This window comes from Symphalangus syndactylus, chromosome 3, assembly GCF_028878055.3.
Source record: "Symphalangus syndactylus isolate Jambi chromosome 3, NHGRI_mSymSyn1-v2.1_pri, whole genome shotgun sequence".
Taxonomy (NCBI): domain Eukaryota; kingdom Metazoa; phylum Chordata; class Mammalia; order Primates; family Hylobatidae; genus Symphalangus; species Symphalangus syndactylus.
Window position 1 is genome coordinate 13,355,986 of NC_072425.2, and position 22,338 is coordinate 13,378,323.

At 48.1% G+C, this 22,338-nt stretch overlaps 1 protein-coding gene across 33 annotated transcripts in view; it reads right to left on the reverse strand.

Moving 5' to 3' along the window:
• Positions 1 to 22,338, reverse strand: part of PRRC2B (proline rich coiled-coil 2B) — a 133,612-nt gene that overhangs the window by 75,710 nt on the left and 35,564 nt on the right. For 2 of the 33 annotated variants that reach the window (XM_063635715.1, XM_063635705.1), the window contains exon 2: positions 16,962 to 17,089. The exons of 29 other annotated variants lie outside the window; for them this stretch is intronic. The gene's annotated coding sequence lies outside the window, so the exon portion shown is untranslated. Of the gene's footprint in view, positions 1 to 1,535; positions 1,740 to 10,380; positions 10,574 to 16,961; positions 17,090 to 22,338 lie in introns of those variants that run through there. 2 more of the 33 variants (XM_055270625.2, XM_055270624.2) reach the window with 2 other exon arrangements.

The window sequence follows — 22,338 nt, forward strand, 5'->3', positions numbered from 1 at the left end:
CGGGCATGGTGACTCACACCTATAATCCCAACACTTTGGGAGGCTGAGGTGGGCAGATCACCTGAGGTTTGGAGTTTGAGACCAGCCTGGCCAACATGGTGAAACCCCATCTTTACTAAAATTACATAAATTAGCCAGACATGGTGGTGCATGCTTATAATCCCAGCTACTCAGGAGGCTGAGACATGAGAATTGCTTGAAGCCGGGAGGCAGAAGTTGCAGTGAGCTGAGATTGCCCCACTGCATTCCAGCCTGGGTGACAGAGGGAGACTACATCTCAAAATAAATAAATAAAAATAAAAATAATTAGCATGGCATGGTGGCATGCACCTGTAGCCCCAGCTACTTAGGAGGCTGAGGCAGGAGGATCACTTGAGCCCAGGAGCTTGAGGCTGCAGTGAGCTATGATCAGGCCACTGTACTCCAGCCCGAGCAACAGAGCAAGATCCTATCTCTTAAAAAACAAAACTTGTAGGCCAGGCACGCTGGGTCATGCCTGTAATCCCAACACTTTGGGAGGCCGAGGTGGGTGGATCACGAGGTCAGGAGTTCAAGACCAGCCTGACCAACATGGTGAAACTCCGTTTCTACTAAAAATACAAAAATTAGCTGGGCATGGTGGTGCATGCCTGTAATCCCAGCTACTCAGGAGGCTGAGGCAGAAGAATCACTTGAACCCAGGAGGCAGAGGTTGCAGTGAGCAGAAATTGTGCCATTGCACTCCAGCCTGGGCAACACAGCAAGACTCCATCTCAAAAACAAACAAAAAAACAAACAAAAAAAAAACACTTGTATAAGTGATCATCACTTCTCACTGGAAAACAAAGCTAAAGCAATAATTAAGGCATATGTTTAACATGTCCTCAATGACATAATGGCAACAACTATAATTCCCCCTTTTACCACTGACTGGTAAAAGGCACTTGGTGGTAGCTGTGGAAGCAAGGTTTGCCATTTCACCATCCTGTTCTGACACCATGCAGGCCAGGAGGAACACATGCGATGTGGTGGGGGTCAATCTGTACCCCAAAGGATGATTTTAAAGAGAAAACTCTATATTATGGGCCAGGTGCAGTGGCTCAGTCCTGTAATCCGAGCACTTTGGGAGGCCGAGACAGGTGGATCCCTAGGTCAGGAGATCGAGACCATCCTGGCTAACATGGTGAAACCCCTTCTCTACTAAAAATACAAAAAATTAGCCAGGCATGGTGGTGGGTGCCTGTAGTCCCAGCTACTCGTGAGGCTAAGGCAGGAGAATGGCGTGAACTCAGGAAGCGGAGCTTGCAGTGAGCTGAGATCACACCACTGCACTCCAGCCTGGGCGACAGAGTGAGACTCCGTCAAAAACAAAAAACAAACAAACAAAAAACCACACAACTATATTTATGATCCAAATAAAACATAGGGAGCGAAAATCGATTACAAACAGGGGCCAAAACAAGTTAGACAAAAAGACGCTGACTGAGCTGGTGCCATGTCAAACGTGCAAGTATGCAAACCATCTTTTCATTCATTTAACAGGTATTGAGTGATACCTAAGATCTGCCAGTCACTGAGGGACAGATCCGCATGCAATTTGTATCAGGAAATGCTCATGAAGAACGCAGGCAGATGGATGCCGAGGGATAAGCGGTCATAAGTCCGATAGGTATGAGCAGCGGACACAACCAGAGGCCGACACTGCGCCCTTCTTCAAGGAAATTCTCCTCTCCACCCCACATGGCTTCAGCCATGCTGGTTGGTTACTTAACTCGCCTCCCTCACCCAAATCCCAGTTTATTCAGCTGCTGCCATGGGCCAAGGAATACCAGGGTGTTTGCAAATGTGCAGGAGCATTTTCGATGTCACAATGACGGGAGTGCCGCCCATATTCAGTGGCCAAGCCCAAGGATGCTGAATGTACTAGAGTGTGTAGGAGAGTCTGGCACAATGAAGAAACATACCAGCAAAAGCACTTCCAAGCACTCACTGCCCCCAAGTTACCTGCCAGCAGCTGCTTGACCCCAGCAGCCCTCCCCAGAGCTCACCTCCTGCACTGGAGCAAACGGCAGCAATGCTCAGAATGGGAGTCGGTCCCACGTGCCCAATTCTGATTGCGGTGCCCATGACCTGGCTGCTTCCTTGCCCTGGGGTCTATGGGCCATTTTAAATCTCCCTCCCTGAGGCTACGTCCAGTGAGTTGCTGTCTCACTCCCCAAAAGTCATAATTAATAACAGCATCGTTCCCTGGGCTAGATTGCAAGCCTCTTGAGGGCAGAGCGAGATCCTGTCTCAAAAAAAGAAAGGCATGGCAAGATTTCACATTGAATGATTTTTCTTTCTTTTTCTTTTTGAGACAGAGTTTCTTTCTGTAGCTCAGGCTGGAGTGCAGTGGCACCATCTTAGCTCACTTGCAACCTCCACCTCCCAGATTCAAGCAATTCTCCTGTGTCAGCCTCCCGAGTAGCTGAGCTTACAGGTGTGTGCCACCAAACCCGGCTAATTTTTGTATTTTCAGTAGAGACAAGATTTCATCATGTTGTCCAGGCTGGTCTCAAACTCCTGGCCTCAAGTGATCCACCCACCTCAGCTTCCCAAAGCGCTGGGATTAAAGGCATGAGCCACCGTGGCTGGCAACATCGAATGATTTCTTAAATCAAATGTGATTTTTTTTCTTTCTGTTGAGACGGAGTCTCACTCTGTCACCTAGGGTGGAGTGCAGTGGCATGATCTCGGCTCACTGCAACCTCCGCCTCCTAGGTTCAAGCGATTCACCTGCCTCAGCTTCCCAAGTAGCTGGGATTACAGGCGTGAACCACCATGCCCAGCTAAATGTCATTTAATTCTGAAAACTGACCAGAAATACATTTGCTTATATAAATATTGCTTAAAAAGTCCTCGGGGGCCGGGCGCGGTGGCTCACGCCTGTAATCCCAGCACTTCGGGAGGCTGAGGCGGGCGATCACGAGGTCAGGAGATCGAGATCATCCTGGCTAACACGGTGAAACCCCGTCTCTACTAAAAATACAAAAAAAATTAGCCGGGCGTGGTGGCAGGCACCTGTAGTCTCAGCTACTCAGGAGGCTGAGGCAGGAGAATGGCATGAACCCAGGAGGCGGAGCTTGCAGTGAGCTGAGATGGCGCCACTGCACTCCAGCCTGGGTGACAGAGACTCCGTCTCAAAAAACAAACAAACAAAACAACAACAACAACAACAAAAGTCCTCTTAAAAGCTGTTTGCCCCGGCCTCTACTTTCTCTGACTCTGTGCTGACCAGGCCATAGGGAAAAGGGTAGAATGGACACACACAGCTCTCAATGTAACTACCTGGCACACACCACACTTCTCTGAGAAGGTTTGATTCATACTTCCCCATACCCTAGTGGAAACAAAAGGAAAAAAACCTTGTTTAGGCCAGGCGTGGTAGCTCACGCCTGTAATCCCAGCACTTTGGGAGGCTGAGGCGAGAGGATCACCTGAGGTCAGGAGTTCAAGACCAGCCTGGCCAACATGGTGAAATCCCGTCTATACTAAAAATACAAAAAGGAGCCAGGCATGGTGGTGCATGCCTGTAATCTCAGCTACTTGGGAGGTTAAGGCAGGAGAATCACTTGAACCCAGGAGGCAGAGGTTGCAGTGAGCCAAGATTGCACCATTGCACTCCAGCCTGGGCAGCAGAGTGAGAATCTATCTCAAAAAAAAAAAAAAAAAAAAACCTTGCTCAAACATGAGACACTCTCCCAGAAATTTAGAATTGTGTTTAAGAGATGTCAGTCTGTCTACAACTGTTGCTTAAACTATGTCCTCCCAGTAAATCCAACCACCCAACAAATACTAACTGGGCACCTTCTATGTTCCAGGTGAAATGTTTTCCACCCCTTCCAATCACAGAGCCTTGGTGAAGCCAGTACAAGAAACACATTGGACTAACATCTGCACTTAACCTGCTTGTACAATTTTTTCTTTAGTGCCCTCCATTTTTTTTTTTTTTTTTTGAGACAGAGGCTCACTCTGTCGCCCAGGCAGGAGTGCAGTGGCACAATCTTGGCTCACTATAACCTCTGCCTCCCAGGTTCAAGTGATTCTCCAGCCTCGGCCTCCTGAGTAGCTGGGATTATAGGTGCACGCCACCACGCCCAGCTAATTTTTGTATTTTTAGTAGAGACAGGGTTTCACCATGTTGGCCAGGCTTGTCTCAAACTCCTAACCTCAAGTGATCCACCCACCTTGGCCTCCTAAAGTGCTGGGATTACAGGCGTGAGCCACCACACCCAGCCAGTGCTCTCAACCTTTTAACCAAGTTTTGCACTTGTTGGGCACGCTATTGGCCCCTCTAGACCTGTTTCCTCATCTACTGAAGGAGTGGCCTAGACAAGCACTGACCCTAAAATCAAGCCCATCAATGTTGACAACTGACAGCCACAGAAATAATGGTTTACTACCCAGGCGCAGGGGCTCACGCTTGTAATCCCAGCACTTTGGGGAGCTGAGGCGGGTGGATCACTTGAACCCAAGAGTTCAAGACCAGCCTGAGCAACATGGTAAAACTCCGTCTCTACTAAAACTACAAAAAAAAAAAAAATTAGTTGGGCGTGGTGATGCATGCCTGTAATCCCAGCCACTGGGGAGGCTGAGGCAGGACAACTGCTTGAGCCTGGGAGTTGGAGGTTGCAGTGAACGGAGATTGGGCTACTGCACTACAGCCTGGGCGACAGAGGGAAAAATCAGTCTAAAAAAAAAAAAAAAACACCAGAAAGAAAGAAATGGCTTACTGTAGACTCAGCCACCTCTTACAAGCCTGGGATTGGATCCTATTTTCCTATACAAACTTGGGATACCAACAAGGAATCAGGCGAGTCACTGCTGCAGTGAATGAAAGCAGCCCCTACGAGGACAATCACACTCTCCACAGTGAAGACTGCACGGGTGGAGAATCTTACAGCCTCCACGTTCCCGCAGAGCAGGGGCCGGCAGCCTGAAGAGAAATAAACAAGAGGCCATCTATGGCCCACAAAGCCTAAAACAGTTACTGCCTGGTCCTTTACAAAGTTTGTGTATACACACCTGCTTTACGGCAGTCGGGAGATCTTTCACTGGACACAACTCCAAAATAAACCAGAATCATTCGGATTTCGTCCCGTTGCAGGGACCTCCACTGACCCGGCCGAGTGAGAGGCTGGCCCCGCCCACAACCATCTGGCTCCGATGCTTGCCAGCCGCTTTTCACAAACATCAGGCCAGGGCGCTGTTAGCAGGACTTTACCAGGCTTCAAATACCTGCCGAGTTTCCATCCATCAACACACATGCATACCCCAAGCTAAGCTAGCCCATCCGAAGGCAGGGAGAAAGCACCGGTGAGGAACCAAGTGTGAAGCAGGAAGCTGGCTGAGGCAAGAGAACAGCTCTCCAGCGGGTCTGAGGCATTTCCGTCCAGCTCTGACTCACCCCTAGGTCTGTGGGACTAGACCGGGCACAGACGCACCAGGTCCTCGCAGGTTAGCATAAGTCAAACCTGGCTTATGGCCACGGCTTTACCTCACCTTCTCTCCCTTCTGTAGGCAACAGAATTCATTTTCTCCCCAAACAGAATCTGACTTGGAACCTCAGTATGACATATGAAGCAGACACAACCCAACGATGCCTGCTGGAAAGAAGTCCAGCCTGTGTGCCCCCTTGCTGTAAGCCCTCCTTTCCCACAGAAGCCACTCAGAGACACCGCCACGGGAGCTAGAGCATTCTGAAATTTGCCAGCCTAAAAGAAAATATTGCCATTAGGCAGATGAAAAAGGGGCCTAAAACCCATATGAAGATAGATTTGGGAACAAATGAAAGGAGAAAAGAACAAAGAAAAAGAATCCAGGTTGCATATTTTGGCACGTAATCTAAAGAAGTGCTCCCAGGCTGTGCTGGAAGAAAAACAACCAGAAAGATTCGCCAACAACGGCAACTTCACATCCAAGCCCCGCCTCTCCAGACAGTGCCCGCCTGTCCAACAGGTTCCTGCTATCTGTCCACCAGAGGGAACATCTCTGCCCTGTCATTAATTTATCAAAAGCCATTTCCGGGTAACAGGATTAATTTCACCCCACACTTGAGTGCCAGCCAGTGTCAGATGCCTGACCAGGGCACTGGGATGACCTGTCATTCACCAGGAACCACTACGGCTCCACATTCAGGGGTGATCAGTGGCCGCCAGCACTTCAAGGGCCAGGCACCCTGCTAAGCCCTCATGTACTCTACTCCCCTTCACAACAGCACTTTCTGGAAGATACTACTGCCTGTTTGACAGAGAAGGACATTAAGGTTCAGTCAATCAGGATAGAAAAGTAACGCACCCGGCCAGACGCGAGTGGCTCACGCCTGTAATCCCAGTGCTTTGGGAGGCTGAGGTGGGTGGATCACAAGGTCAAGAGATCGAGACCATGCTGGTCAACATGGTGAAACCCTGTCTCTACTAAAAATACAAAATTTAGCTGGGTGTGGTGGCAGGCGCCTGTAGTCCCAGCTATTCGGGAGGCTGAGGCAGGAGAATCGCTTGAACCCGGGAGGCAGAGGTTGCAGTGAGCCAAGATTGTGCCACTGCACTCCAGCCTGGGAACAGAGTGAGACTCCCATCTAAAAAAAAAAAAAAGAAAGAAAGAACAGAAAAGTAATGCACCCAAGGTCAGAAGACTGCCGAATGCAGGGCCAGGCTTGGAGCCCAGGCTGCACTGGCCGCCGCCAGGCTGCAGACTGAATGCCCCATGACCTGGAGTCTGCTTTCCCAGTGGGAGCACCAGTGCAGACACGAAAGGCGGCACAATGGGTTCTGATATAAGTCAGCCCAGGCTCAACAGCTGCTTTCTGGCCAACTGCACAGATGATGGTCCTGGACAGCTTCAAAAACAAGCATTTTATTTACACCATGCCACCAACAGCCAGATTCTCACCCAAGGCAAATCCAGTCGCTTCACTCTTTTCACAGGTGGGCATCTAGAGATTTCATGGTTCTTTCCTCCACTCACAATAGTGACAAAGGCCCAAGGCCCGACCTCAGGGGGACACAGTGAGTGCTGCAACGTGCCCTGGCCATGAGGCTGGGGGTAGTTCAGAGAGAAAGGTGGAATGTCTCTTTATAGAAGGAAGGGAAAGATCCCACTGCTAGACAAAACATACCAAAAATCATGATTTGGCAGGAATGGAAATTGATAGCAGGCTGGATAAACACTTCAGGAAATAACAATGTGGGCCAGAAAAGGACATAGCCACTGGACAGTTTACTTGTTAAGTCTCAGTCGAGAACCATCACCACGAAATCCAGGGACAAAATTAAAGAAATCTTTCTCCAACACACCAATCAATGTCTGGCAAAAAAACCTTTCACATAAGTAAGGCGACCTCACCTACTTCAAATACTCAAATGTTTACTGACCAATGTGTGTGCCAGACCCTGTGTCACTTGGTGCTGGGGACATGGAGACAGGAGACTCCACCCTGCACTCCTGCAGTAGGAGAGATCTGCAAAGTTTGTCTGTAAAGGGCCAGACAGTAAATGTACTCAGCTTTGCTGGCCACACAGAGCTCTCCGCTGCAGTTGCTCAGCTCTGCCTGATGCTGTCGTCGTAGCATGGAAGTAGCCCCAGACAATACATAAACAAAGGGGAATAGCCGTATTTACAAAAACAGGAGGTGGGCTGCAATCGGGGTTGCAGTTTGCTGCCTTCTGGTTCAGAGGGTAAAGTATGCACAAGAATACACTGCAAGATGATGATGAACTTGTATGCATACCAGGGTGGGGGAACCAGGTGGGTTTGAGGGGACACTTCTGCTGCCTCACTCAATGACAGCCTAACCCAACCCCCACCACACCTCCAGCTTGCAGAGGCTCCCTACGTGGCACTGTCAGAAAAGCAAGGGTAGGCCAGGTGTAGTGGCTCACGCCTGTAATCCTAGCACTTTGGGAGGCTGAGGTAGCAGATCACCTGAGGTCAGGAGTTCGAGACCAGCCTGGCCAACATGGCGAAACGCTGATTCTACTGAAAATACAAAAATTAGCTGTGCGTGGTAGTGCATGCCTATAATCCCAGCTACTCAGGAGGCTGAGACAGGACCCACTTGAACCCAAGAGGTGGGGGTTGCAGTGAGCCGAGATCATGTCACTGCACTCCAGCCTGGGCAACAGAGGGAGACTCCATCTCAAAAAAAAAAAAAGAAAGAAAGAAAGAAAAAGAAAAGAAAAAAGAAAAGCAGAGGTGGCTTTCAAAGAGCCCTAAAGCGCCCACATTTCTGTTCCCTAAGAGCCAGGCACTGGCCCATCTGGAAAGCTGAAGGCTGGACTCAGCTGTAGCACAATCCAGGCACTCTACCTGCAGAAGCCCAAATGGGTGAGGTCCCTGCAGAACACTGCACAAACTCTCCAAGAATAAACAGCCTGACAATAAGGTTTGAGGAAACCACCAAGTGGGGAAAGTGGGGTTCCTGGTAACCCAGTGTTCCTTATGGGAGACATGAGCCATCCCCAGAAGACCACGCACCCCAAGGAGACAGCATATATAGGAAGCAACAAATTTAAAATAAGAGAAAAGGAAAAACAAAGAAGCATTGAGGCATATGGTGGGGACACAAGAAGCACTCCCCATCCCCAGTGGAGAACTGGAGGGTTCTCCGGCACTTAGTTGCAAGACCCTTGCTGGAACCACATGGTCAGCTGGGTCCCCCTCCACCAGAGCCATGGCTTACACAGCAACATAGACCACGGGCAGCACCTGCTCACACACCTTCCACATCACCCCCCACCGCACCAGGGTCAAGTCCAGACTCGCCCCCAGCCCAACATGCTGGCCCCACGCCACCACCCAGCCTTCTCTCCACCCCACCCCCAGCAGTCTCAAATCTGAAACACTGGGTTTGCCTCACGCCTCCACTCCACACTGTGACTTGAGGTCTACTTCCTCGTGGATTAAGTAAGATGAACATACCATGTTCATCTCCCGCCTCCCAGGTCTGCTGTAAGGAATAAACGAGAGAACAAAGACCCCACACTTGACCCAGCACTTGTCCTCAGTAGGCACTCGACCAATGGCAGCTGTCACCTCACCGTGGTTCTGCTCTTGTTCTCTCTGCGGCCCACCCAATTATCAGCTTTCAACAGCACTCATCTCTCCAGACTCCTGTGCAGCCAGGGAAGCCTCCGTTCTCCAGCAGGGCTGCTCTGGGTGGTGCTGGGTAGACCAGGCACCTGTGCTTCTACCTCCTCCTGTGCACCAGGGACCCATCTGCACGTTGGTGTGTCACAGTTTAAGGGTGCTGGTACAGAGAGCAGACCTTCAAACACCACGAGGACAAACTCCCAGGTGTTTAGGATCTGCTGGTGGACCCCTTTAATTAATTCTCAGGAAGACAGAGATGCAGGGTGATTCTCAGAAAACCCTCTTGAGATAAACACTCTACTGTGACTAATTTAAACCACACTAAACTGCCCTAGTTTCAAGGCTGCCCACTTTGGGGCAATAAACGTAGCTATTCACTGCAGTCACCCTCTGATGTTACAATAGATGGCCTTACGGAAGTGGATAATCCCAGTTCTGCTCATTTATTTCTCAATCACATTTTTTAGTAATAAAAGAAATATATGCTTGATACAGAAAAACTGTAAATCTTAAAAAAATTACAGAAAAGTATCATCCCTAAACCAGCTCCCAGATTAGATCCCTGGATCTCTCTGCACCAGCATGAGCCACTTAAATTCCGGGTGCTGTCACGCTGCAATACTAATCATCTGCCTCTGCCCGTGTTCTATTATTTTGACTTCCTATTTCAAAAGAATTCAGCAGTAAGGGTCATAAAACACTGTGTATTAATTCCAAACAGATTTGCTATTTGTTTTTTAAAACTATGAAAATAATTTTGAAGAAAACTCAGGATGGCAGAAAGGCTGAGCTGAGCACAAACACACGGAGGAGGAAGGCCATGTCCCAGCCAGCTGCAGCTGTCCCTGGCTTGCCCGGCAGTGCCACTGTTTACACCCAAAGCCTTTCCCCTGTAGGAATGACGTCACCTGGAGCAAGCTGGAATCTGGGCACAAGAGAAGAGGACAAATCCGGCTGGCCTGTCTCTGGCAGCAAGTGACTTCCTTCAGCCCAGGAGAAAGCATTCCTCCCCACCTTCCTAAACCCTATGTCCTCACGGAGACTCACAGAAAAAAACACAGGGGGGTAAAAAAACCAACATTGGTTCTATCATCCCCCAAATAATAACCAACGCTGAATCTAAACTCCCACCTAACCTCTAGGTAAACACTCTCTGGGGCAAACACTCCCTACAGAGGATGAACCCCCTTTGCAGGCAGTAGCTCTCTCTCTACACACAAGCTTCCAGAAGGAAGAGGGGGCCAGGGGCCAAATGTCACCTCCTGCACTTACTGTTTTCTCAGTGACAAAGTGGAGACAGACAGCTGCTTTAGAAGGAAGAAATGATGATCCCCAGGTGTGCCACCAGCACCCTGATGCAATGCTCCTTGGCACAGAGTTCAGCAGATAGTGGTGGTGACGCCATCACCTCCTGCAGCTGGCTGAACTCTGCCTCCGGGGCTTTGGGCTCCCTTTCTCAAGGCATCTGGAGGGAAGGACAGAGAACTTCACCCACCATATGTGTAAGAAGATTGTGCCAATGACCAGACATCAAAACCAGCCTTACCTCTGGGCCTCACCATGCTCTGTAGCAACCACAGCCAATGGCAGCTCTTGAGGTTCTGACACCAAAAGACAGCCATGCTCGATCATGGGGAAAAGACAGCTGAGTGGTGCTCGGACAAAAATACTCCCACACCCGTGTACATAAAGAGGGCTGTGCACGCATCTCCACGCACACACATCCCACAGATGGCCCTTAATTCAATTCCATCCAACTCACACAGTATTTAGAATACAGGGGGCTTCTGGTTAAACATGGCAGAAAGACTGAGGGCTTGTACAGCTCATCCTTCCAACCCCCGAAAATGAAAACAGCGAAGAACCCAAACAGGGACAGTTTTGGCAAGGAGGGGGCACAAGTATGAACAGATTTTACAGACTGAAAGATGCCACAACATGCAGAGTGGAAAACCTCCCTTCACCCAGGATATGAGAAGGCTCAGGAGGTCCTAGGAGGTGGCAGGCACCTTGCATGAAAGGGGAAGGTGGGAACTCAGATGTGGGGGGACTGGCTGAAGGCTGCAAGTGCAACAGCTACACACCCACAGCCCCTTCCCTCCCCTACTGGATACATTAAACAAGAGAAGTCTAGACTTGAGAACACCAGGGTCAGAGGGGGAAGGGGTGGGGAAAGGAGACCCCCCAAAAAAAGTGAAGAGAGAACCTGAGTGGCAAACCTCGGAAGCTTCAGGCCCCCCACTTCTGCTGCTCCTCACAGGAGGGCAGCAGACAAACACCACACCACCCTCCACTCCTCAGGCAAAGACAAGGGGGTCTTCTCTTGAAAAACCAGCCCCAGAGAAAGAAAACCTATATACACCAACATGGGACTCAAGAAATGAAAAGACCAGGCCAGGCGCGGTGGTTCACGCTTGTAATCCCAGCACTTTGGGAGGCCGAGGCAGGCGGATCACGAGGTCAGGGGATCGAGACCACAGTGAAACCCTGTCTCTACTAAAAATACAAAAAAATTAGCCGGGCGTGGTGGCGGGCGCCTGTAGTCCCAGCTACTCGGAGAGGCTGAGGCAGAAGAATGGCGTGAACCCGGGAGGTGGAGCTTGAGTGAGCCGAAATTGCACCACTGCACTCCAGCCTAGGCGACAGAGCGAGACTCTGTCTCAACAACAACAACAAAAAGAAATGAAAAGACCAGCCTCCCATCCAGGCACCCACTCTGAAGAGTCCACCCAGTTTCCAACCAGCTGTGTGCCAAGACCACAGGTATCTGAGAGATGACCAACTAAAAGACAGACACCAAATAAACAGACAAAATAACAGAGGAAACAGACAGTGCCAGAGATCAAAAATTAAAAATATGTATTATAAAATTAATATCCTCAGAAAATCAAGAGAAGATACCGCACCCATGAAATAAACTTTTTTTCCCCCTTAAAGGGTAACTAGAAAACAAGAATCACCCTAGTTAGAATTAAGCATGTGACAGCCCAAACCCCATAACCTCAGGATAATCATGAAGAAAGCATCCGACAAATCCCAAATCGAGGAACATTCTACCAAATATCTGATCAGTACGACTCAAAACTGTCATGGTCATCAAAAACTTAATTGTCACAATCTAGTAGAAACTATGGGGACATGATTAAATTTAATGTGGTATCCTGGAACAGAAAAAAGACACTGGGTACAAGCTAAGAACATCTGAATAAAGCATAAACTTTAGTTAATAATAATGTATCAATACTGATTCATTAGTTGTGACAAATATACTGTACTAACGTAAGATGTGTTTAATGGGGGCAAACTGGGAGTAGGCTATATGGGAACTCCAACTTTTCTGTACAGCTAAACTATTCTAAAGTAAAATAATCCAATTAGAAGAGGTAGAAGAGGCCAGGCGCAGTGGCTCACACCTGTAATCCCAACACTTTGGGAGGCTGAGGTGGCAGATCACGAGGTCAGGGGTTCGAGACCAGCCTGGCCAATATAGTGAAACCCCCATCCCTACTAAAGATACAAAAATTAGCCAGGCGTGGTGGCATGCGCCTGTAATCCCAGCTACTCAGGAGGCTGAGGCAGAAGAATCACTTGAACCTAGGAGGCAGAAGTTGCAGTGAGCCAAGATGGCGCCACTGCACTCCAGCCTGGGCAACAGAGCAAGACACTGTCTTAAAAAAAAAAAAAAAAACAAAGAAGAAGAGGTGGAAGAGCAAGCCAAGCAAATCTCAGAAAATGAGCGACGGGATAATGCTAGTCACATCCTACCCCCAAAATCAAAGGATTAACCCAGGAGTCCAGATTTAACTAGGAGTTCCAGAAACATGGGGGTGGGTTGGGGGAAGGAGACGAAGAAATTATCAAGTAAAAAATGCCAAAAATAATTCCCAGAGTTGAAGTAGCCAAGTAGCCAAGACTTCAAAGGCCCACCAAGTGCTCGAAACAATGGATATAAAAAGAACACAAAGTACAATGTGAAATTTCAGCATGTTAGGGATACAGTTTGAGAACCTAAAAGCTTCTAAAAGTCATCCCTCTTCCAAAAAAGTTCCCAGGGAGGAACAATCAGAATGGCAATGAGTTCTCAGGAGCAACGATGGAGAGTTCTTACCAGCATCACCATCCTCTCTGCGAAATGACTTTCAATCTAGAATCCAATACTCAGCTGACCAAGTCAAGTGTAGGGACAGAAAAAGACTTTTTCAGACTTACATAAGGACTCAAAATAAGATTTTTACAAGAGAGCAAACCGAGGGACTGGAAATGCCAGTGGGACCATTCCTGTCTGCCTACCCAGCAGTTAATTCTCCCTTCCTCCTTCCTGATGGAGCCTGAGGGAGGCTGACCCAGACCCAGCCCCAGGGGAGGGGGGCCTGGCCTAAGAGAAGCCCAGCCCAGGTTCTAATGACTGGTTCAGAATGGGTGCACCCAAATAATCCCTAACCTGTCTACTTCTGGACTTGCAATTACTTGGGTCAATGAACGTTCTTATTAAGATAGTTGCTGTTGGCCAGGCATGAAAATCCCACCACTGTGGGAGGCCGAGGCGGGTGGATCACCTGAGGTCAGGAGTTCAAGACCAGCCTGACCAACATGGTGAAACCCCGTCTCTACTAAAAATACAAAAACTAGCTGGGCGTGATGGCGCACACCTGTAGTCCCAGCTACTCAGGAGGCTGAAAACAGGAGACTCGCTTAAACCTGGGAGGCAGAGGTTACAGTGAGCCGAGATTGTGCCACTGTACTCCAGCCTGGGCAACAGAGTGAGACTCTGACTCAGAAAAACAAAAAACAAACAAACAAAAAGACAGTTGCTGTCATGATGTGCAAATTATCCAACCAATACAAACAAGATCCAGGAAATAAGGACCACATGTGGAGGGACAAAAACAAGTCCCAGAATGACAACCAACAGAAGCCCAAGATAGCAGCCAGGCACGGTGGCTCACACTTGTAATCCCAGCACTTTGGGAGGCCAAGGCGGGTGGATCACTTGAGGTCAACAGTTTGAAACCAGCCTGGCCAATATGGTGAAACCCCATCTCTACTAAAAATTCAAAAATTAGCTGGGCGTGGTGGCGGGCACCTGTAGTCCCAGCTACTTGGGAGGCTGAGGCAGAAGATCACTTGAACCCAGGGGGTGGAGGTTGCAGTGAGCCAAGATCAGGCCACTACACTCCAGCCTGGGCGACACAGCAGAGACTCCATCTCCAAACAACAAAAAAAGCCCAAGATGGTAGCCGCACCATGGGCCAGAGGAGCAAAAGTCCTGGTAAGAGCAGGATAGAGGCTTCTGGAGGAACAAACAGGATGGATTATCTACCATTTCCAGGAAATTAGAAATTAGTATTGATTGCATTTTCTTGGAGCAATGTAAAAAGCAAAAGATACAAACTTTAATGCAGTTCAATGTACCAAATTTTTCTACTTTGGTTACTGCTGTGTCCAATTTTTCCAAAATCATGAAGATATTCTATGTTTTATTCTAGAAGCTTTATTGTTTTATCTTTCATGTTTACATCTATGATCTACCTAACACTGATTTCTGGATATGATTTGTGATAAAAGTTATTTTTTTCCCTTATGGAGAGTTCAGTTCTCCCAGTACCTTTTCTGAAAAGGCCATCTTTTCTCTTTGTCATGTGTCATAAATTAAGTGACTATTGATGTGCAGTTTGTTTGAAGACTGTTCCCTCCAATCAGCCTATTTGTCTATCTTTTTGCCAACACTGCACTGTCTTAATCACTGCAGCTTTTATAAAGTCTGGATATTTGGTAGGATATGTCCTTCAGCTTTTTCTTCAAGAATGCTTTGATTAAGGCCCGGTGTGGTGGCTTATGCCTGTAATCCCAGCACTTTGGGAGGCCGAGGCGGGGGGATCACGAGGTCAGGAGATCAAGACCATCCTACCCAACATGGTGAAACCCCATCTCTACTAAAAATACAAAAATTAGCTGGGCGTGGTGGTGGGCGCCTGTAGCCCCAGGTACTCGGGAGGCTGAGGCCGAAGAATTGCTTGAACCTGGGAGGCGGAGGTTGCAGTGAGCCGAGATCGCGCCGCTGCACTCCAGCCTGGGTGACAAGAGCAAAAACTCTGTCTCAAAAACAAAAGAATGCTTTGATTAGTCAGGTGAGGTGGCTCACACCTGTAACCCATCACTTTGGGAGGCCAAGGCAGGAGGATCTTTTGAAGCCAGGAGTTTGAGACCAGCCTGGGCAACATAGTAAGAGCACGTCTCCACTAAAAATTAGCTGGGTGTGTTGGTGCATGCCTATGTTTGAAATGCTTGTTCCCCGGTGCTGTAAAGAAATAGCACTTGAATGTAAATTTAATTTCCTCAGCAAGGCCATTTTTATACTTTCTGCAGAAAGGGCACAGTCGCCAGCAGTTTTGCCACCGAACAAAGGAGACAGAGTACACTGAACAAAGGAGACAGGGTCATTTACAACCTGACTCGTCCACCCTACTGCTGTGTCCAGTTTCCACTGTCTGGAACAGGACCTCGCATTCTGTATCTGTCCTGATTGGCTAGCAACTTAGAACTTTTTAAAAGAGGCAAAGGCAGAGGAGAACAAAGGAAGGAGGAAGTAACTTGTGGAGTGCTGAGAAAGGTAAAAACACCTTCAAATAAGAAAAAGGAACAGGCTATGACCTAATGCTTGCTTGGACCAGTATAAGCATGCCAGGGCAAATATTCAGGCTAAATTGTAGGAGCTAAGAATATAAAGTACATTGATTTCTTTATTACGGCTAGCAGATATTTAAGAATGTTAGCACATGTCTTTAAATAAATTTTGCTTCTAAAAGAAGTTACTATTTATTCCTAATTAGATGAAGACGAAAATCTTTAAAATGAAACCTCTACTTTACTTTTTACACCTATAATCCCAGCTACTCGGGAGGCTGAGGCTGGAGGATCTCCTGAGCCCAGGAGTTTTAGGCTGCAGTGACCTATAATCGTCTCACTGCATTCCAGCCTAAGCAATAGCAAAACTCCTTCTCAAAAAAAAAAAAAAAAAAAAAAAAAAAAGAGAGAGAGAGAATGCTTTGATTATTCTTGGCCCTTTTGCATTTTCATATAAATTTCAGAATGAGTTTGTCAATTTCTGAAATAAACAGCTAAAACAAAAGAAAAGCTGCTGGGATTTTCACTAGAATTACAGGGAATCTAGCGGTTAATTTGCAAAGAAGCAACATCTTTACAGCGCCAGCAGAGCAAGGATGACCCTCATGTACCTGGTGTCATCACTGAGAGGTGGCAGCTGCCCATGCAGCCACCATATGCCCACCCATGACCCAGTAACTCCAAACCTAGGTACATACCCAACAGTGCGTGCAAGCACGCACATACCCGCACTGTGGCAGCACTGTTTGGAAGAACTATGGAAATGAGCTCAGTCTGTCACATGGATAATTACATCCACATAACCAAAAACCACTCTACAATAAGAACAAATAAACATACACAACTATACAGATGAAACACACAAAAAAAATGTTGAATCAAAGGAGACAGACACAAAAGAGCAAGCAGCAGAGCAGGGTAGTTTTAAAAGGGCTAAGAGGACCACCCATAATGAAAGTACAAACATTGGAACAAACAGAAGCCTGTCCACCTTGGTAGATCGAGCCCATCAAGATAGAGACGGTCAACGTAGATGAGCAAACATGTTCTAAAAGTGACTATATTAGACTTTAAGAAAAATCCAGGCCAAGTACAGTGGCTCACACCTGTAATCCCCACACTCTGAGAGTCCGAAGTGAGAGGATCGCTTGAGGTAAGGAGTTTGAGATCAGTCTGGGCAACATAGCAAGACGCCATCTCTACAGAAAAAAAAAAATTTTTTTAATTACCTGGGCGTGGTGGCACATGCCTGGATCCCAGCTAGTTGGGAGACTCCCTTGAGTCCAGGAGTTTGGGGCTGCAGTAAGCCGTGACTGTGCCACTGCACTCCACCCTGAGTGACAGAATAAGACTCTGTCTGAAAAAAGAAAAGAAAAATCCCAAATTCTGTAAAGTAAAACTGACAACAGTGCAATAAAACAAGACATGATGAAAGTAGAAATAAGAATAACCCCAAGAGCTGGAAAACTTAACACTCTCTACTAAAAAAGTTTTGAATCTAAGTGGAATTCAAAACCACACCTGCAAAATATCTAGAAAATAGTACAAATGAGGCTGGGCACGGTGGCTCACGCCTGTAATCCCAGCACTTTGAGAGGCCAAGGCAGGAGGATCACGAGGTCAGGAGATCAAGACCATCCTGGCTAACACGGTGAAACCCTGTCTCTACTAAATATACAAAAAATTAGCCGGGCGTGGTGGCGGGCGCCTGTAGTCCCAGCTACTTGGGAGGCTGAGGCAGGAGAATGGCGTGAACCCAGGAGGTGGGGCTTGCAGTGAGTCGAGATTGCGCCACTGCACTCCAGCCTGCGTGACAGAGCAAGACTCCGTCTGGAAAAAAAAAAAAAAAAAAAAAAGGCCGGGCGCGGTGGCTCACGCTTGTAATCCCAGCACTTTGGGAGGCCGAGGCGGGCGGATCACGAGGTCAGGCGATCGAGACCACGGTGAAACCCCGTCTCTACAAAAAATACAAAAAAAAAAAAATTAGCCGGGTGTGGTGGCGGGCGCCTGTAGTCCCAGCTACTAGGAGAGGCTGAGGCAGGAGAATGGTGTGAACCCGGGAGGCAGAGCTTGCAGTGAGCCGAGATTGCGCCACTGCACTCCAGCCTGGGCGACAGAGCGAGACTCTGTCTCAAAAAAAAAAAAAAAAGAAAAAAAGAAAATAGTACAAATGAAAAATAGAACACTACATAACAAAGCTTTCTTCCCCCGCCAAGACAGTCTCACTCTGTCACCCAGGCTGGAGTGCAGTGGCGTGATCTCGGCTCACTGCAACCTACACCTCCCGGGTTCAGGCTATTCTCCTGCCTCAGCCTCCCAAGTAGCTGGGATTACAGATGCCCGCCACCACACCCAGCTAATTCTTTTTATTTTTAGTAGAGATGGGGTTTCACCATGTTGGCCAGGCTGGTCTCGAACTCTTGATCTCAGGTGATCTGCCCTCCTCGGCCTCCCAGAGTGCTGGGATTACTGGCCATAAGAAAACTTTCAAAGCAAAAATAAATTTGTACTCAGAGGAAATATCCTAAAAACCAAATTCCTAACGAAAAAAATGAAATATAAATTAAGCACCCAAGTTAAGAAATCAGAAAAAAACCAATGCAAGTGAATGTAAGGGAAAGCAGAAACAGTGAAGAAAAAGCCTGAGGAGAGCTAGGGAGTGTAATAAATACATCTGCATAAAACTGCATTTAAGAATAGGAGCTCCTCCAGTCAGGTGAGGTCCACGAGGAAAAAAAGAAAAGAAAAAATGTATAAAATTAGTTCCTTGAAAGAAGAAACAAAATAGATAACCCACTCAGAGAAGGGTATTAGTACTCCCATTTTATAGACATGATGGCTCCACAAGGTTAAATAACTAGCCCAAGGTCACTATCATCCAGTTAGTGAATCTAAAAAACCTGAACCTGAAGCCGGGGTGATCTGACATCCAGACTTAGTTGGGCAGTGTTGGGCACTGGGAAGAACGATGCCTGCTGCCATGATTGGGAGGCCCGTGCGGTGGGCCCCAGAGAATGGCCCCACCTGCCCACAGTACTCCTTGGCCGTGCCAGCGCCCCTGGGGACCTGAGGTGAATGTGAAGTGCAGGCCTGGCCTGCGGTGGGGTGTGAACTGGCGCTGGCACTGGTATCTTTACTCTAATACAGCATCCCACACCCCCAGAGTCTGCACCAGTTCTGGGCTCCTCACCCACCTGGAGCCCCTCCTCATCTAGCTCACAGGCAGGCAGGCTTGGGCTGAAGCCTGAAGAGGACTCTGGCTGGAAAGCCCATATGCAGTCTCCGAGTTCCTGCCTACCTCCCCTTTTGAAGATGCGGTTAATTTAGCAAGGGGGAGGCCGGGCGCGGTGGCTCACGCCTGTAATCCCAGCACTTTGGGAGGCCGAGGCGGGCGGATCACGAGGTCAGGAGATCGAGACCATCCTGGCTAACACGGTGAAACCCCGTCTCTACTAAAAAAATACAAAAAAAAATTAGCCGGGCGAGGTGGCGGGCGCCTGTAGTCCCAGCTACGCGGGAGGCTGAGGCAGGAGAATGGCGTGAACCCCGGGGGGCGGAGCCTGCAGTGAGCCGAGATCGCGCCACTGCACTCCAGCCTGGGTGAAAGAGCGAGACTCCGTCTCAAAAAAAAAAAAAGAAAAAAAAAAAAAATTTAGCAAGGGGGGGGGGGAAGAAGATGATTTCAAAATAACGGTGAGTGATGAACTGTTGGACGGATGTGCTATACAAAGGCCTCCCTCTCTGGCGTCGAAATTTAACAAGGACGTGGCAAATGAAATACATGGGCTTCTTTCAGTTACTCCTTCCTTTTCCACCTCCAAATAATGGTGAATTAACAAATGAGAAGTACTCTGCAAATGCAACCAAAATCTATGTTCTTTATTGTACAATCTGATTTAGTAGAGAAGAGAAATCGGAGACAGCATTTGTATTGGATTGTTCCTTCTAACCAGATCAACAAAGCAGTTTCTGGGGGCCACTGACACATCAACAGAGACAGACGATTGAACTAGTTAAATTCACGGGAACCACTGGAGCCCCATACCAGGAGCCAGGGTGCGCTGGATGGGTCTGTGTGGAATACGAAGCCTGGAGCAGCTCTTACCTCACGGTAGGTTTGATCTGGCACCAGGAAAAGAGCCACCAACACAGCAGCTGCCCCAGCCCAGCCCGGCCCCCACAGGCTCCACTGTACTGAAATGCATGCAAGTTACCTTTGTTATTATCTTTGTAACCAATACATGTTACTAATACACATTCAGTAAGACAAATTCAAAAGATACGAATGTGGCCGGGGCACAGTGGCTCACACCTATAATCCCAGCACTTTGGGAGGCCGAGATGGGCAGATGACCTGGGGTCAGGAGTTCGAGACCAGCCTGGCCAACATGGTGAAATCCCGTCTCTACTAAAAAACACAAAAATTAGCCGGGCGTGGTGGCAGGCACCTGTAAGGTGCAGTGGCTCACGCCTGTAATCCCAGCACTTTGGGAGGCCAAGATGGGCAGATCACCTGAGGTCGGGAGTTCGAGACCAGCCTGACCAACATGAAGAAACCCCATCTCTACTAAAAATACAAAATTAGCTGGGCGTGGTGGTGCATGCCTGTAATCTCAGTTACTTGGGAGGCTGAGGCAAGAGAATCGCTTCAACTCAGGAGGTGGAGGTTGCAGTGAGCCAAGATCACACCATTGCACTCCAGCCTGGGTGACAGAGTGAGACTCTGTCTCAAAAAAAAAAAAAAAAAAAGTGGCTGAGCACAGTGACTCATGCCTGTAAGTGACTTTGGGAGGCCGAGGCGGGTGGATCACCTGAGGTTGGGAGTTTGAGACCAGCCTGACCAACATGGAGAAACCTCGTCTCTACTGAAAATACAAAATTAGCTGGGTGTGGTGGCACATGCCTGTAATCCCAGCTACTCTGAAGGCTGAGGCAGGAGAATCGCTTAAACCCAGGAGGCGGAGGCTGCAGTGAGCCAAGATCATATCATTGCACTCCAGCCTGGGCAACAAGAGTAAAACTCTTGTCTCAAAAAAAAAAAAAAAAAAAAAAAAAAGATACTAATGTGTGCACAAGAAAACAATCCAACTCAAAAGGTAAACAGTGTTAACTAACTGGTGGACAGCCTCCAGGCTTATACACATTCATATAAGCAGTCATGGTCTTCTCTACAAATGCAGGAAGCTACTATATTATTCAACCTGGGTTCTTCTCTTTCTATACATGGTCATCTTTCTAAAAATATACATAGTTCTGTTTAGTTCAGACTTAAAAATTAAAAGATAAAAATACACATAGTGATCTACCTCATTCTTTTTAATGCCTACACGGCATTCCACATACAGTGGCATCGTAGTTTATTTACCCATTTCCCTATGGAAATGTCCAACTGAACATGTCCCACCACAAATAATGCCACAACCAACACTCCAGTACATGTATCTTTACATGCTGGGGCCAGTATTTCTTTACAACCTGGCATCTCTGCAAAGCACACTTTTCGTTTGTGTCCATAGAAAGAAAAGAGTTGAGAGCTGTAACCCCGCGCAAGGCCCGAGACCTCTCATTAGGTAAATTACATGGGAGTCAGACGCCCTTTGGCAGCAAATGCCCAGACAGGCAGAGAACACAGCCTACTTACAACAACCCATCCTCTTCCTCCCGCCCCCTCTAGCTGTGGCACTCCCACAGTTCAGCTGCAGGAGGCGGATTGGGGCCAACAATGACTATCACCAGAAGCACGGAAGGACTCCTTAGCAACCATTCCAACCTGGATGCAATGCCTCCCGTTACCCCGGTGAGGAAATACTCCATCAGGCTGCCTGAATAAACATTACAGCTGCGGAGAGCATCCTCCTAACCACCACTGAGGTGGCTGTCCTTACTATCACCCCCTATTTGCAGATAAGGGAACAGAGGCTCAGAGGTGAAGTAAGAACCAGGGTCACACAGTGCCCTCCTCACTCTACCACAGCCTCTCAGAACTGGGCCACATGCCCTCGGGTGTTTGCTGCTATAGAGATGTTCATCAACTCTCCCGTGACAAAGGAACTTTCTCTTTGATGAAAATAAATAAATCCAAAAATACTGAAGTGGGAGCTAAAAGGGCAGGGTTGGTATAAATAATCTCCAGCAAAGGCCAAAGGACTGGACCCCAGAAGCCGTGCATGATTTCTCCTCCAAGCCTCAGACACTAGAGGAAACCCAGGACAATCCTCGGCGAAGCCAGGTCTAAAGTAACAAAGGAATAAAGGACAGACCCAAAATAAGGGCGGGGGATTACTACTCCAAGGGCATTCCCAGGTCCGCCAAGCTGTGACTTCAGAATGGTGGGAAAGTGGAGCATGCACCCTCACTGCAAATACACTACACACATTACAAACACCTTACCCACAGACCCCTCAACCCACCCAAAACTCTATACTCACGACTCTCCTCCCCCACCCACCATCTCCCACAAGCTCCTAAAAAATCAGATTGCACTGCCCCATTACCCTAAGGGCATGCCCACCTGTCCCCTTCCTCCACCCTCCAACCATGTCAACAGCAAATTGTAAAGCTGTGGGATCTCTGGAAGCAGCACTTGTTAATTAAACCCAGTCTATG